General features: G+C 36.6%; 1 pseudogene; it reads right to left on the minus strand.

Moving 5' to 3' along the window:
- Positions 1-7,887: 7,887 nt before the first annotated feature.
- The window catches only part of LOC148240425 (putative LRR receptor-like serine/threonine-protein kinase At1g67720), a 55,929-nt pseudogene continuing 44,926 nt past the window's right edge, over positions 7,888-18,890 (minus strand).

The raw sequence follows: 18,890 nt of genomic DNA on the forward strand, positions 1-18,890 counted from the left end.
TGATTAAGGAGAGTTAGTGAATAGTTCTATGAGGATGGAAACGAGACAAACAGTGAGAATGAGAATAGTGTAAAAGATAGAGCATGATCAATTAAAAAAGTGTACATAGTCTCTAGGAAATATGATTAGCCTATTTAGGGAAGGTAAAATATAAATGATTACAAATAAAATATATCAATTTTAACTAAAATAGGAAGAAAAAAAAAATAAAATAAAAATTTGGAAGAAGCAAAAATTTAGAGATAACCCGTTTAAGATTGTTATGGCTGAAATTCAGCAGTGTAGTGAACCCTATCTTTGGGTGGATGGAAACCCTTCCAGAAGTGGTTAGGGTGTGTATTATTTTCTAGGTCCCATGGTAACGGAATTCTTTGACCAATGTGTATTTTGGCTGTGTGAGTACATCCTCTTGTGATAGTGAGAATCCTGATCCCATAATAGTACCGATTGGATAATGGATACACTCGTTCAATTTTTAAAAAAAATTCTAAAACTTTAATAACTTTAATGCAATGATTGTGTTGGGGCAAATCAATAATCGAGAATTCTTGTTGAGAGGTTATGGATGTCTCGATTTGACCGAAAACTTATGAAAAATTCTGATATGTGAATTTGTGGGATATATATAGATTAGAGAAAAACTGATGGATGAGTATTGTCTTATAACTAGTTGTGATGTGATAATAGTGTGTGATACAAGTGGTTACAATTAGGAAATAAAAAAAAGAAATAAATTAGGGGGATAATGAGAAAATAATTAGAAAGAGGGATTTTGAGAGATAACTAGTAAAGGGGAATAATGTGGGGAAAAGACTAGGTGGAAGAAAGTTAAGGGGAACAATGATAAATGAGATAAAAAATGGAATATCTCTGCATTTCATAGTTTTCATACATAAAGGAAAAGAAAAGTTTCACATTTCTGATAGACTGTATGTTAGTATGTCATATGCCTAGAATGTAATCTATTCGATATACTTACTAAGCTTGTTGTTTTGCTCATTCCATTCAAATTCTAATCTTTTTTAGATTAGACCGAGGAAGATAGTTTATAGAGCAAAATTAGAAATTTCATGTTTAGTTTCATCTAGTGAGTTTTAGTCCAATTGTGGACGCTACAAAATTTTGTTACTTCATGGTGTAAATTGTGTTACATATTGTATAAGGGATGAAAAACCTTTGTTGTGCTTTTATTTTTAAATTTTTATGTTGTATTTTCTGGTTCAGTTGTGTTTGGCGGCGTAGTTTCTCAGTTGGAGAACTATAAACCATCACATAATCATTTATGAATGTCATGAAATATTGTTGACCAATCCAAGATCCCCAAATATCTGTATGAATGAATTCTAATACATCTACAACCCTGTTGGCACCGAATCTCTTAATATTTGTCTATTTTCCCTTGATATAATGGACACATATGTCAAAATCTGTAAAATCAAGGAGATCTAGAATTTCATCTGACACAAGTCTTTCAATTATTCTTTGAAAGATGTGAGTGAATCTCTTGTGCTATAATGAAGCGGAATTCTCCTTGGTTAATTTTCTCTTTACACCTCTTGTATCAGCATGCAAGAATTCATTATAAGACGTAATGGTATCAAACAAATAAAGATAATCATGCGCTGATAAAGAACAAGAAACAACCAAATTTAAATTAAGAAAAAGGATAAATTTTTCATTTTCATATGAACATGAATAACCAAATTTGTCTAATACAGAAATAGAAATCACATTCTGTCTAAATGAAGGTATAACAAAAGTCTCTTCTAAATTCAAATAAAATTCAGTACTAAATAACAATTTTAATTTCCCAATAGCTTCCACATTGACTAGTTAGCCATCGTCCACATAAATGAATCTAGCACCATCACGTGGCTTACGTCAATGAAGGCAACCCTACATAGATACATTGATATGAGTTGTGGCATCAAAATCTATTCACCAGGTATGTGTAGGTACAGAAGTTAAATTAACATTAGAACAAATAAAATTAAGAAATATACATTTCTTTACGCACTACGTATGATAGTTAGGGCATTGCTTCTTCTGGTGTCTCAAAGCTTTACAGAAGAAACAAACATTTTTGGTTTGAATCTTCTGTTGCTTCTTCTGTTGTACTGTAACCGCAATATATTTACTTGTTTTCTTTTTTTTTGTTCTTATCATTTGAGATCACTATCAAATGAGCACTCTTTGTCCTCTTAGACTTGAGCCTTTTCTCCTCTTGAACACAGTGTGAAATTAGCTCATTCAAATTTTAGGATTTCTTCTGACAGTTGTATGTCACCTTGAAATGATTGAATTGTAGTAAAAGAGAAATAAAAAAAAAAGGACACAAGTACTTCTACTGACAATTCCACTCTAAGTGCCTTAAACTTTGCATACACATGTAATATCTCCATTATGTGCTCTTTGATATTTCTATTTTCTTTATATCTCATAGAAATAAGAGTCAACAGAAGTATACATGTCTTGACCTTGTCACTTCTGGCAAAACATTGTTCTAGAAAATAAAGGAAATCTCTTGCTGTTGTAATCTCATCTGACATAGTGCCTTTAAAAACCTCTAGAATGGCTTGTTCCATAACCAATATATTCATATGGTTTGACCAATTCCATCTTTTAAACTCATTTTTTTCTTAAGGGGTATTGTTAGGAGTAATCTGATCAAGTTGATCAACTCGTAAAGCCCAATTCAGATCCATAACTCCAAGCACAAGTCAAACACTATTCTTCTATTTCTTGATGTGCCGTTTAATATTGGGATGGAATTTATATTCCTGGTGATACTCCCAGCAGTATAGGGAACTAAACAAAAAACATATAAAACAAATTAATTAATTAATACTTACATAAAAACATTAAATCATAAACTTTAATAATGAAATTTAAATAAAAGTATATCCCATCTCAAGATACCGAGCACTCCATTAACACTCTATCTTTGGACATAATATTAACTTGTAAGTGGTATCTTGTAACAATAATTAAATACAGACAGTAAAAACATATCAAATAATAAATCTTCTTTTAAACCAATTTAAAGTTCACATGTTATACTGAATAACTGTCACGTATTTATTACCACAAATAGGAATACAATCATGTTAAATATTAAATTTTCTTTAGACCGATTAAGATTCACATAAATTACACTCATATACCCATTTATATTATAAAATAAATAAATTATCTATAAGAGAAGTCATTTTGGTAACATATTGTGTAAATCGATTTATTTCAATATGTATATTCACATAATAATATTAAAATCAAAATTAAAATCAAATTTAGACTGAATTAGAAAGAAAATCAAACATAGAAATGACAAAAAAATACCTTAAAAAAATATGATTCTTTTTTTGGGTCAAAAGGTTGACTAATTGACTGGTTAGAGTTAATGTGACTGTTGACCGGTTAAAGTCAATATGACTGTTGACCGATCAAAGTCAACATCAACTGTTGATCGATCAACCATTAATCGTTGACCGATCAACTTTCAATTGGGTCAAACGGGTAGGGTACTGGGCAAGTTGGCCTAGCCCAAAATCCATCTAAGCTATGGGCCACGCATAGACGAGCCTCTTTTCTTTTCCCTTCATTCTTTTCTTCCTTTTCTTTTTGGACCTGAGCCCATATAATTTCAAATTAAAACTTAAAAGAAAATCCATTTTGGGTCTTCGGCCGGAAGCCCAAATAATTTTTTTTTCTCCTTCTTCCTCGTGCCCAAAGGCATTCGAGCTGCTTTTATAACAACCAAAAAAATTTGTCGTTACGTGCGAGATTCGACAGCTGTTTTGGCTGTCGAACATTTGCATGACGGCTGATTTTTTGTCTTTATGCAACGGCAGTTGGTCGCTGTTTTTAATTTTTTTACTGTTGTATATATACATATATATTTCTAATATTCATTTCTTTTGTTGCATGTACATACATTTATATTTCTAATGCATATATATATTTTTGCTGCACATATATACATATATATTCCTAATATTCATATATATATATATTCTTAAATCCTGAATTCAAAATTCAAAATTAAAAAAAAAAACTTGAATGTCAAAAAATCCAATACTACAATAGCTTTGATACCAATTGTAAGAAAATTTTTCAAATGAAATTAGATCTGATAAATCTAAACATCTAATCTCGTACAAAATCAATGAGAAATGATAAATGGAAGTGTACCTGGATCCATCGTGGAATATTCGATTGTGTCATGTGGTAGCTACTTAGTCCAAATCAACACACGGCCTTAAAAACTATAATTCTCTAGGGACGAAATTTCAAAAAAATGAAATGGCGCGTGTGTGATTCGGAAACCATAACCGCCTATCTATATCGATATACGTTTACATTTCTCATTTTGTCCATAATAAAACGAGAATTACAAAAATCGTATCCGCACATATTAAACTTATACCTAAGTCTGATGCATTAAAGTCAAATTCTATTTAACCGTATTTGATCACTTTTAAATAGGTTCATTAATCAATAGTCTGTTACGCATAGTAAATCCCACATTAAGCCCATTTATTGAAAAAATCCAACAGATTTTGCAAAAAAAAAAAGGCATTCTGTTCAATTTTAAAACAATTTATAGAAATTATCACAATACTAGAACAATGTTCTCCTTGATCTTTTTTCCCTCTCCTTAGGTGGTTCATTTTATGAATACATGGTGTGTATCTGCTTAACTTCAACATTTGTTTTTTGATGTTTTAAGAGATCATCTTACTTTATTGTCCATTCAATATAAGGAAACTTATGAGGAAGATTGTGACGGCCCTGAAAATTTAAATGAAAAGTATGTATTAAAAATCTTAAATGCGGAAGCGTAATATAAATTTTGATTAGCATCCCTTACACAATAACCAAAACGTACTCAAAATATGAAGGAACAAACTAACTAAACGAGATACTCGAAATAAGAACTATAAATATAACTATGAAGTCTTTAGGCGTCCCCTTCGCCATCTTCCTGCGGAACGGGCTCGGGAACAACGTCTTCCTGATCTGAAATGGTTAAATAAGGAATGAGCTACACCAGCCCAGTAAAGACATCACACTATCTCACCGCCACGGAAGTAAAGGTGGGTAGAAAACAAAAATGACCAATAGAGCATAATTTATAACAAACTCGTTTATTAACATAAAAACCTTTACTGTCCACTTACCTCGGTGAGATCCATGAAAACAACATATGAAAGCGATAACATTATCATCATCATGAAATCATATAGACTTTATAACATAACACTTACCATGCCTTTGCACTTCAATCATTAAACAACATATTTTCCTCTTTTACCAGCATACTAGTATCCATGGGGATCCATAGGGGGTCCCCGCTACACATGAACCATTAACATTAATAACCTGATTCTAGAGCCGTCCCCATACCCCGTCCGGTATGGGCGCCAAAATCATAAACCTCAATACCCCTTCCGGTATGAGGGTGAAATAGACCGTCCCCATACCCCGTCCGATATGGGCGCCAAAACACATAAGGTCTCCATACCCTGTCCGGTATGAGAGACCACGTTCCCGGTAGGGTTTCCTACGGACCCGGTCCCTCCACCATCTCCCAGGATATCTTGTCAGGCTGTCCACATTATTCACTTATCAATTCACATAACCTTTTTACCCTTTTTCTTGGTCTCAATCATCCAATCATACACAAACATGTAAACCAGTCATTGACACCAAACAAGACAATACCGTATCGGGTTAACCATAATACCAACCATAATAAAAGAAACCATAATTCATGCATACGAGACCATAAAATAAATACATCAAACATCATCCTGTATTTAATATTAAAAAATAGATCAAACAACAACTTACCAACAATGTACCAGATTCGAGCTCCATTGGCAACCTCAATCAATTATACATCTATAAAGTCTCAAAATACCGTTTAATTATTTATTAAGCTTTAATACCGTAATAGGAAATAGGGTGATAGGTCATTACTTATTTCGGGAACTGAAATCGGCTCTACAGTGCGCCTATGGGCTGTCCCTAATTTCCTAAATTTTTCTCAGAAAAACTGAAACGCACTCCCGGTACCTGCACGTGTCCCAAAAAGTCCCAAACCATACCTAGGGCCCCTTTCGGCCAGTATCGAAATTCCAGCACAGCAGCTCCGTCGTGCTCCGGGTTGGCTGTTTTCGACCGAATTTGGCCAACCTTGCATCGATCCCTGCGATAAAACAACCCTAGGGCCCTCGGTGGGCTAAAAAATCACGAAAAACCGAGACTTACCGGCGGTGGTGCTCTCGGGTACGGCGGCTCCTCCGGCGTGAGTCACGTTTTGATGTTTGGCTCCGATCAATCTGTAGAGAAAAGAACGGTGATCACAGTAGTATAAAATTTGCATCGAACGGAGGCGGGGAAGGGCCTCATCGGAGGCAAAAATAGAGGGGAGTCGTAACAGCGGTGCCGGACTTTGGCGAGGTTTTTCGGCCGATTGGCCTGTGGTTTGGCTCCGGTTTGGCCATAGGAAGATTCAACATCGAAAAACGAGCCAGGAGGAGAAAATTTACCTCGATCGGCAGTCGGAAACTTCTCCGGTGCGGCGGCAGGTGGCGGCGGTCGGCTCCTCCGGCGTCTGGTTCTTCTTCTCTGGCGAGGCACTGGCGGCTAGGGTTTTGTGGTCAGGTGTGGGTGGGGTTATTTATACCCTTTGCTTTTTAATCTCAACCGTCCATCAAGATTAAATTTGGACTGTCCGATCACGATTTAATTGGGATTAAATCTGGACCGTCCGTGCCTGATTGAATCTGGGCTGTCCGTACGCGTGAAATCTAAGCCATCCGTACGCGTGAAATCTGGGCCGTCCGTGCCCACGGATCTGGGCTGTTCGATCGCGCGCACGCGAATCGCCCACGTGGCCTATCCCATGTTAGTGTTTTCTTGCCATGCGGCGTGTCTTGGTTGGCGCTGCTGACGTGGCTGCTGACGTGGCAAAATTTTTTTAAATTACGTTTTGACCCCCAGTTTCTGATATTCTTTTCAAAAACACCCCATAATCTAAATTTTCACCTCTTTTTCTCAAAATCAATTTCAATTAAATTCAAATAATATTTTTATCCAATTTTATCAGTTTTATTATTTTTATTTTCATTAAATTAAATTAAATTAAAATCTTATAATTTAAATATATAAAAAATTAAACTAAAAATTCAAATACAAAAATAAAAATAAAAAAAAATATTTGGGTGTTACAAAGATTAATTGAATTTTTTTAAAAATTAAACAATTTAAATAAAAAAAGTACCCATGCAAAAGCAAAATGTTGAAATAAGAAAAATTAATTCATAACTTATAATTTAATGTAATATATAAGTTAAAAAGAGTAGAAAAAGAGATTACGACCACCAATCTCGTGTTTACATCCTCTATTTAAAAAATTTACTTGAAATTTTTAATATCTCAATAAACATTCTTATATTGGTTAGTTGACAAAGCATTTAACTCATTATACATGTGTTTCTACTGCTACAAACTACAACTCTAACCAAATTTTGTTTTATTAAAGAAACTTCTTAAAAACTAATACGGTCTAACTCAATTGGTACATTTTTCTATGAGGTTCTTAATAGCTTATTTATGAGCCTTTACAACAGTCCTTTGAATAATAATTAAAATTAGAATGGATTTTTATCTTATGAAATCTAATAAAAAGAATCAATTATAATTTTTAAATATTTAGCTTTGTTATTGATGATTTTCCAATTTTTTAACCCTTCAACTCAAAATCCTAGCTACAATAAAATCACATAACAATAAATTGAAAAAAAAAAAGAATTTTGCTCTTTGAATATAATTTTTTGCAGGAATAGGAACCACAAAAAAAAGATATAACAAAGAGCAGACTTATCGAGTAGTTGGTAGGGCAATAGACTCATCGAGAGACAAGTAATTCTCATATCCAACCAAATCTAGTGAACCCATGTTGAGTGAAGAATGAATAGAGTTCCTTAACATGTCATATGAGTTACCTTCTTTTGCAGCCAAGGTTTCGTTTTCAATTGAGCTTTCATCCTGGATCTCCTTCAGAACTTTGGAAATCGATGAACGCATGTGTCCATGAGGTTAAAAACACATCAAAACTTTTTTAGCTATCTTCCACGTGGACTGTGTAACACCTCAACCCTTTTCTTTTTTTAATTTTATTTTTATTTTTTATTTTTTTTATTTTGTAATTATTATATGAATATAACGATTAATTATGTAATAATATATTGAATTTAATTTAGTTTAATTTATTTTAATGGAAATAATAATAAAAGGGCTTAAAATTATTTAGGGATTTAATTGAAAATAATTTTGGGAAAAAATGTGAAAATTTGGGTTCTCAGAGTATTTTTGAAAGAAAAATTAAAAATCAGAGGTCAAAATGCAATTTAGAAAAATTGCAGCATGTCAGCTGCCCGGTCCGAGCCCCGGCCAACCAGGACGCGCCGTGTGGATTCTGGCTTGAGCAGACCGCCTTCCTATGACACATCATATGAAAGGATGGAGTATAAGTGAATCCCGAAAAGGTTGAAGCGGTGCTCGGCTGGGAGAAATTGACATCAGTTAAAGAAACTCGTAGCTTTCTGGGAATGGCGGGCTATTCCCTTAGGTTCGTTGAAGGATTTTCTAGTCTAGCGGATCCCCTAACCCGACTCACAAAGAAGAATGCCAAGTTTGAGTGGAATGAGGACTGTAAAAGAAGTTTTTCAGAACTAAAGAAGTGGCTAACTACTGCACCTGTGCTGGCCTTACCGAGTGGATCGGGGGGATATACGGTTTACAGTGATGCCTCCTATCTAGGCCTGAGTTGTGTTCTAATGTAGCATGGGAAGGTCATAACTTATAGGTCTAGACAATTAAAGAGTCATGAAAAAAATTATCCCACCCATGACTTGGAGCTTGCCGCAATTATACACGCCTTGAAGACCTGGCGCCATTACTTATATGGAGAGACTTTTCAGATCTATATCGATCACAAGAGTTTGAAACACATATTCACTCAGAAGGATCTCAACATGCGTAAGAGAAGGTGGATAGAACTTCTTAAAGACTATGATTGTGATATCTTGTACCATCCGGGTGAGGACAACGTGCAAATATAAAAGTAGGCTGATGAAAATGGGGCAACTATTTTTTGATGATTGAAATATAAAAGTATAACATGCGCTATGTTACAAATTATGTATGAATTCATGATATCTATGATCTTATTATTTTCATGGGTTGTTTTTTATAAATCTCACTGAGGTAAGTGGACGGTAAATGGTTTGATTATTGATAAATGAATTTGTTTAAAATTTGTGCTCCATTGGTTGTTTTTTATTTTCTATCAACCTTTACTTCTGTGACAGTGATATAGTGTGATGTCTTTACTGGGCTAGTGTAGCTCATTCCTTACTTAACCATTTCAGATCAGGAGGACTTGGTTCCCGAGCCCGATCCACAAGAAAACGGCAAGTAGATGCATAAATGTCTTATAGTTTTCTTTATAGTCTTTCATTTCTAGTATTTCCTTTATAAGACTTATTCTTTGATATTGTTAGCACGTTTAAACTATTGTGTAAGGGATATTAATAAGAACCTTTATTTCGCTTCCGCACTCAGATTTTTTTTATATATTCCCTTTTGAATTTTCGGGGCCGTTACAGACTGACTATCATACTTATCGTGTAAAGAACGGTCAATTATTCCCTATATATCACCACTTTTTATATGTAACTTTGCCTGTAAGATAATTACATGAGGAAAAATTAACAGGTAAGACAAAGTTCATGCATGTAATAGTACCAGATTTCTTAACCATATGAACATAAAAACTTGTAATTAAGAGTTCACATAGAAAAAGGTTGTAATGCCCAATTAATTTTAATGTATTTAAAATTAATTTATAAATATAATTTTTATATTTTTAAATTTTATATTAATGTAAAAATAGAAAAAAATAGATGAAGGATGAAATTGAAAATAATTTTAGGGGTATTTTTGAAAGAAAAATCAGAAATCGGGGTTTAAAACACAATTTAGAAAAGTTGTGCCACGTAGGATGCCCAGTCAGCAACCCCGACGAACTGGAAAGCACCGCGTGGCAACTGACACTGACGCAGTGCCACGTGGGTGATCCGCGTGCCTGCAATCAGACGGCGCAGATCCGCTCTCGCGCACACAGACGACCCGGATGTGTCCCCTCCCCAAACGCGTTCGAACGGTCAGATTTAAATGCGATCAACGGTCGAGATCTATTTTTTATTTAATCGTGATCAGACGGTCCAGATCAAATGCGATGGACGACCAAGATTAAAAAGAAACGGATATAAATAACCCTTTTCACACTAAATTCAAACCTTAGCCGTCAGACTCCCTCGTCGGAGAAGAAGACCCAACCGCCTGGACGGGAAGTCGCCGCCACCGGCCGCAACTCCAGAGCCACTTCCTACTACTAAAAGAGGTAAAAAAATTCTCCTTTGATCAGAATTCAATTTTAAACACCCCCATGGCAAATTCAGAGCCAAAAGACCAATAGATTGACCGAAAACTGCGGGCAAAGCCCGGCGGCGCCGCCGCAGAAAATTTTAACAAATTGCCTCCAATGAGACCCTTTCTGATTCCTGTTCTGCGTAATTCTTTCACCATTGTGATCACCGTTTCCTCCTCTACAGGTTAACCGAAGCAAAACACCTAACCACAAAGGTGAGCCGGCAGACCCACCGCACCAGAAAACCTCATTGCCGGTGAGTTTTGATTTTTCATTTTTTTTTGCTAACCGAGACCTCCTAACGTGTTTTCTCACAGAGATTGATGCAAAACTGGCCAAATTCGGTATAAAACAGTCAACCTGAGGCAAACTGCCGCTGCGGGCGACAGCAGCGCCGTGTTGAAATTCTAGAATTTACCAAAAAGAGGTCCTGACATCGATTTTAGATTTTTGGGATATTTGTAGGTACTTATAGCGCATTTTAATCCCCGAAGAAAAATTTTCGGTTTACTCGAGGACCGCAAGTAGGCGCAGTCAACAAATTTAGCTTTTCGAACATTAATTTGAGTAAGAATCCCTCATCCTATTCTCTGTTATGAAATTGAAGTCAAATTGACAATAAATACGGTGTTCTGTACAATTTAAAAAATATCTATAATTAATTACAGGTTACTAACGGAGTCAAAACTGAAAATTATTCACTGTTGATTTTGTTGATTGATTTTATAGTTTAAATGCATTATAGTATCTGATTGATCGATTTTATAGTTTTGAATGCATATATTGTTGTTTTATGTGATTACGGTTAAATTGAAAAACTGAAGATTAAAGGTAAATGGGGAACTGTGTGATTAAGTGAATGGATGAAACAACAGGCTTACTGGATATCTTGAGAGATGGTGAACGGACTTGGTACATAGGGAACCCTACTGTGAACGTTGCCTCATACCGGATGGGATATCGAGACTTAATAATTTGACACTCATAACAGACGGTATATGGGGACGACCCGTTTTACCCTCATACCGGATGGAGTATTGAGGTTTTGTAATTTGTTGCTCATACCAGACGGGGTATGGGGACGTCCCGTTAATTAAAAATGTTAAAGAAAATGGTTCACGCGTTATGGGGACATCCCTATGAACCCCCATGGATACTAGTAGGCTGATAAAAAAGAAAATTATTATTCCAACCAATTGCATATGAGATCATGATATGTGTTATGTTATTATCTCTATAAGTTATTTTGTAATTCTCGCTACGGTAAGTAAGCGGTAAATGATTTTGTTTATGATAAATGAATTTATTTAAGTAAGAGCTCCATTAATTGTTTTGATTTTTCTACCAATCTTCATTTCTTTGTCGGTGAGTAGCGTGATATTCTTACGGCGCTAGTGTAACTCAATTCTTTATTAATCATTTCAGATCAAGAGGACAAGGATGCAAAGCCCGATCCACAAGAGTGTTGCGAGTAGAATGCCAATTCTATTTATTTTTCGTTTATTTCCTTAATTTTTTGTATTTTCTTCAAAGGGGTAATTCCTGTAGCACTATTTGGTACTTTAAGTTATTGTGTAAGGAATGTAAATCATAACTAATTATTTTGCTTCCGCACTTAATTTATGATTTATTTTATTTGGAATTTTCTGAATCGTTACAAAGGTACTCTTTTGAACTTTTACACAACCCATATCATTTACATTCATGGGCTCTAATTTCTTATTTGAATAACATTGGAATCTTTATATAATCAAAAGACAAACTTCAAGTTAGAAATTTCATCTTAGGTATTTACTCTAGACGAAGTTGTTCAATAAACTTTTATGATTGTATTTAGTACAGTTATACATTTTCTAGTTCTCAATTTCTGAATTTATATATATTTTTATACTTGAAGTCATATTACTAATGAAAATAAAAACAACATATAGAAAATAATAACAAAAATATAAGTTGTTTTTTTCATCATGCCATATCCTTACTCTCAATTTCAAAACCTTGTTTTTGTTTTCCAAATTACATAACATAAACATATAGAGAAAATGAAAACTAAAACATATTTTCATATAGTAAATAGAGCCCATATTTCTTTGGGTTTATAACTGAACTTACCCATTGGATTATCTTGCGAAAAATTACACCAAAGCTTTCATTAGATATGGCTTCTTGACTAGACATCAACTCAAGAAGAATAACACCAAAGCTATGCACATCACTCTTATATGTTAATTGTTGCGAGAAATAATACATGCATACCTTATGAAAATTAATTAATTCATTGTGGCCAATGCATTTGATTCACTTCAATCTCTTCTGAGATAGTTTATTGTTCTTCACATGAACCATTTTTTCACAAAAATTTATACAATATGATGTACTTAGATATCAAATAAGTAAATTAACTTAGTAGTGAAAAGTTCTTAGTAGTGAAAAGTCTAACAATAAAAAGACATATCGCAATCCTAGCCATCTCTGGTACAAAAGTCGATACAAGACATCATAAAGTAAATCACCATAGTCCTTGTAGCTCACTAAGTCATCTCATCTTTCACAATTTCTTCCTTAAAAATTACAATAATATTGGCACTCAAAATTCTTTCTAGTCACTACACTCAATAGTAAAGTAAGTAATTGTGAAAAGTTCCAATAATGATAATAGTAGGGTGTCAGAGAAAGATTTGGCAAATGATGGTGGCATAGTGTGGAGGGGTTTGCATAATCAAATCAACGATGAGATTGTCCTTCATTTTCATAGTAAATTAATAAAAAATAGTCAAAAATTAAAGCATGTTCTCTAAACAATGCATATGATCCATAATCATCCTAGGTCACTAGCCAAAAGAAATGTTAAAAACTTGAACTATTCAAAAAATATGGACAGGGAAATGTGAAGACAATGATTACATATATATTTAATGAGCATTAAACTCACAAGTAATTAAAAATTAATATGAAGTATAGCTTATAAATGTAACACCCACTTAAAATTTTATTTTTTTAATTTAATGAAAAAAATTGAGTAAGTTGATAAAGGATTAAATTGAAAATAATTTTGGAAAAAAGGGGTGAAAATTTAGGTTTTGGGGGTATTTTTGAAAGAAAAATCAGAAACTAGAGGTTAAAACGCAATTTAAAAAAATTGCCCACGTCAGACGCTCGGTCAGCAGCCCCGACCAATAAGAACGCGCCAAGTGGCAGAGGCGCTAATGCAGGAGGCCATGCGGGGGGAGCCACGTGGGTGATCCGTGTGCGTGCGATCGAATGGCTGAGGTCCGTTCTTGCGCCCACGGACGACCCAGAGTGAATTGCGCACGGACGGCTCAAAGAGAATCGCGCACGAACGGCCCAGATTGAATATCGATGAATGGTCCAGATTCACTCCCTATTTAATCGTGATCAGATAGTCCAGATCAAAAGTTGATGGGTATAAATAACCTCATCCGCACCCAAACCCTAATCTTAGCTGCCAGACCCCCTCGCCGGAGAAGATAACCCAGCCGCTGCGGAGCTGTAGGCGCCACCCGCCGCCGCACCGAAACCCTTTCCAACTGCCAAAAAAGGTAGAAATTTCTCCTTTTGCACGAAATTCAATTTTAAACCCATCCATGGCCAAATTAGAGTGAAAGAACTGACCAATTGGGAGGCAAACACCACCAAAGCACAGCGCCGCTACCGCGCAGAATTTCACAAACCACCTCCGATGAGACCCTTTCCGATTCCCATTTTGTGAAATGTTTTCACCATTGTGATCACTTTTTTCTTCTCTACAGGTTGAATGAAGCGAAACACCCAACCGCAACGTGAGTCAGAGGAGCCGTCGCACCGGAGAGCCCTACTACCGGTAAGTTTTGGTTTTTCATATTTTTTCGGCCCACCAAGGCCCTTTAGCGTGTGTGCTCACAGGAATCGATGTAAAATCAACCAAATTTGGCCAAAAATTATTGAAAATGGCCGACCCGATGCACGGGCGGCGGCACTGTCGCTGGAGCACGCCAGAGCTGGCGTGCTGAATTTTTAAAATTGGCCGAGTAGGCCCTGGCACTGATTTTTGGGTTTATTTGGGACATTTGTAGGTACAATAAGCGCGTTTCAGTTCCCGGAGAAAAAATTAGGGAACCCAAGGACTGCTCGTAAGTGTAGTAAACCATTTAGTTTTTTGGCATCAAATTAAGTAAGGACCCCTCACCCTATTCCCTATCATAGAATTGAAGTTTGAATAAATAATATTACAGTATTTTGTACAAATTAAATAGATGTGCATAATTAATTACGAATTTCTAATGGAGCCCGAATCGGACATTGTTCTCTATTGATTTATTTTACAGTCTAAAAGCATGATGTTATCTAGTTTATCTATTTTATAGTTTAAATGCATGTATTTCTGCCTTACTTGACCACTGTTTGATTTTTGGATTTGAGACATGATTGCATTACCGGATGTATATTTATTTGTTTATGTGATTATATTTGATTTGATAATGGAGACTAAGAAAAAACAGGAAAGGAGTGTGATCAAGTAAACAGATAGAATGACAGCCTTACTAAATATTCTAAGAGATGGTGGACGGACCAGGTACATAGGGAACCCTACCGTGAACGTTGTCTCATAGCGGACGGGGTATGGAGATTTGGTAATTTGGCACTCATACCAGACGGGGCATGGGGACGACCTGTTTCACCCTTATAGCGGACATGATATTGAGGTTTAATGTCTTTGACGCTCATACCGGATGGGGTATGAGGACGGCCTTGTAATTGAGATTGTTAAGGGAAAGGGTTCATGTGTAGCGGGGACACCCCTATGAACCCCAATGGATACTAGTAGGTTGGTGAAACGGAAAAATGTTATGATTTGGTTTATTGTTAATGAATATGAATTTATGATATGTTCTATGTTGCTGATTGTGCATGAAGTTATGATCTGTATGGTATTATTATCTCTATAGGTTGTTTTCATGAATTCCACAATGGTGAGTGAACAGTAAATGATTTTATGACTAATAAACAAATTTTTTAAATTTAGTATTTCATTAGTTGTTTTGGTTTTCTACCAACCTTTACTTCTGTGCCAGTGATATAGTGTGATATCTTTACTACGCTAGTGTAGCTCATCCTTTATTTAACCATTTCAGATTAAGAGGATCTGGTTCTAGAGCCCAATCCGTAAGAAGATTGTAAGTAGATGCTAGATACTTTATATTTTCCATTACTTTTCTCATTTCTCGTGTTTCTTTCAGAGAATTCATTCCGTAATGTTTGCTTAATACTTTTAAGTTATTGTGTAAGGGATGTAAACCTTAACATTTTATTTCGCTTCTACACTTAAATTATTATATATTTCTTTTTAGATTTCCGGGGTCGTTACAGTTGGTATCAGAGCCGCGTTCCTCGGAACTATTCCTTACACAATGATACTTAGAGAAACACTAAACTAATGAATTATCACTCAACCATTTTTTGTGAAATGCAGGTACAAAGAGATGGGGAGAGAAAGACCCCCACTAAATCAAGCAGTCCAGGATGGTTCACTTAGGGAAGATGTTGACCGAATATTTGAGATGCTGTAGAGACTCATTGCTGCCCAGCAGGGCCGAGGAGAGAGGAGGGAGCTACCTGACCCTCCCCGACTGCCACAAGTTGAGCCACCACTGCAGTGAGAGGATCCCGAGCCACCTTAGTACCACCTGGCACCACCGCAGTATGACCTAGTGCCCCAGCCATAGTACCGCCTAGCACCACCACAGTACAATCTGGTACCCCCAACGTATCAGCAAGTACCACCACAGGACCCCCCAGTCTATCTTCAGCCTGACCCAATCCCTCTCCCATGGGACCTAGTTCTTCCCACGATTGACCCAGGCTACATAGAGAGGTATAAGAGACTAAACCTATCTATTTTTGCAGGGGATCCTCTTTTGAAGATGTCGAGCACTGGTTGGCAGAGACAGAGAAGACCTTTAAGACCCTAGAGGTGACTCCTGAGCAGAAAGTCACCCTTACTACCTACATGCTAATGGGAAAAACAGACAGCTGGTGGGAACTCAAACAGACCACCTTGCCTGTTCCAGTTACTTGGGAATAGTTCCTAGCAGCCTTTCATGCAGAATACCTCCCAAAGCATCTCCGACATCTAAAGGAGATGGAGTTTGTCCAGTTGGTCTAGGGGAACATTACTGTGGCAGAATATGCTCGTAAGTTCCTGGAGTTGGGTCAATACTCCCTTGAGACGTTGTTGGATGGAGGCAGGAAGGCTAGGAGGTTCGAGTGGGGCCTCCGCCTAAAGATCAGATAACATTTATTTGTGCTGAAGCTCAGGACTTATTCGACCGTTTTGGCCAAAGAACAGCTAGTGGAGAGGAGCTTCTGCACCCTCTATCAGGCAGCAGGGAACCTCAGACCCTCAGTTCCACCCCGCAGACCAGCACCTACTGCGCTTGTTCAACAGAACAAGAGGCCCATGCCGGTGATCCAGGCTCCCCCTCAGGCTCTAGTGGCAAAACGTGGTAAGATCTATGAGCATTGCGGCAGGGATCATGAGGACCAACTCTGCTACCGCCTCAACAACACCTGTCGTATATGTGGTAGTGCCCAACATTATGCGAGAGAGTGCCCAAGGAACCAGAATCAGGACATATCTCCTATCCAGGACAGGGTTTATAATCTCACCCAGCAGGATGCTGAAGCCAACCCGGACGTGATACAAAGTATGTACACTATCTGTAACTATCTTGTTCATCTTTTGATTGACACTGGTGCATCGCATTCATTTGTTTCACCTATTTTTGCATCAAAATTTAATATATTACCTGATAAACTTGATTCTATGTTGTTTGTGTCTATTGCTAGGAGCATGACACGATTGAGAGAAGTTGTCTATAGGACTTGTGTCGTAGAGATAGCAGATAGGAAATTGAGTGTGGACATAATAGCATTAGACACGAGAGATTTTGATGTAATTTTAGGAATGAATTGGCTCGCAGTGTATCACGCCACCGTAGATTGTTTTAGCAAGAAGGTTGTATTCAATCTTCCTAATGATGAGCCATTTACAAATTAATAGAATCATTTAGTACTTATTTCTTGAAGGCAAATTTTCTTATTTGTCGAGTACTTTAACCCTACTGTTTTCTCTAACTAGGCAAACCCAATAAAGAGAATTGTATTCAAGAGATTCCAGTAGTTCGAGACTTTCCAGATGTGTTTCCAGATGAACTACCTGGACTGCTAGTGGACAGGGAAGTCGAATTCACCATAGACCTATGACCAGGCACCCAGCCTATTTTGGTTGCTCCTTACCGCATGACCTATGTTGAGATGAAAAAACTGAGAAAACAGATCACTGAATTGTAGGACATTGGCTTTATCAGACATAGTGTGTCCCCTTGGGATGCCGGAGTCACTTTTGCCATAAAGGAAGAAGGAACGTTGAAGTTATATATTGATTACAGAGGGTTGAATAGAGTCACAATCAAGAACAAGTATCCCATTCCCAGGATTGATGACCTCTTCGATTAGTTGCAGGGTGCGCAGGTTTTTTCTAAAATAGACATGTGTTCAGGTTACTCTCAGGTAAAAATTAGGACAAAAGACATCCCCAAGATAGCCTTTGGAACCAGGTTCGGACATTATGAGTTCCTGGTCATGCCATTTGGGCTAACCAATGCCCCAGCCATCTTTATGGATCTGATGAACAAGGTCTTCAGACAATTCTTGGATCAATTTGTTATCATGTTCATCGATGACATCCTGTTTTATTCAAAAGTAGAGAGGAACATGCTCACCATCTAGCTCAGGTTTTGCAGGGTCTTAGAGGAAAGAAGCTGTATGCAAAGTTGAGTAAGTGTGGATTTTGGCTTGAGCCGACCACCTTCCTGAAACACTTCATATCAAAGGATAGAGTATCAGTGAACCCTGAAAAGGTTGAAGCAGTGCTTGGGTAAGAGAAATTGACATCAGTTAAGGAGATCCATAACTTTCTGGGAATGGCGGGCTATTACCTTAGGTTTGTGGAAGAGTTTTCTAGTATAGCTGCTCCCCTAACCCGACTCACAAATAAGAATATCAACTTTGAGTGGAATGAAGACTGTGAAAGAAGTTTTTCAAAACTAAAGAAATGATTGACTACTGCACCTGTGTTGGCCTTACTAAGTGAATCGAGAGGATATACAGTTTACAGTGATGCCTCCTATCCAGACCTGAGTTTTAATGCAGCATGGGAAGGTCACAGCCTATAGGTCCAGACAGTTGAAGAGTCATGAGAAATACTATCCCATCCATGACTTAGAACTTGCCACAATCATACACGCCTTGAAGACTTCGCGCCATTATTTATATGGAGAGACCTTTCATATCTATACCGATCACAAGAGTTTGAAATACATATTCACTC

This window comes from Carica papaya, chromosome 8 (assembly GCF_054855325.1).
Source record: "Carica papaya isolate Zhongbai chromosome 8, ASM5485532v1, whole genome shotgun sequence".
Taxonomy (NCBI): domain Eukaryota; kingdom Viridiplantae; phylum Streptophyta; class Magnoliopsida; order Brassicales; family Caricaceae; genus Carica; species Carica papaya.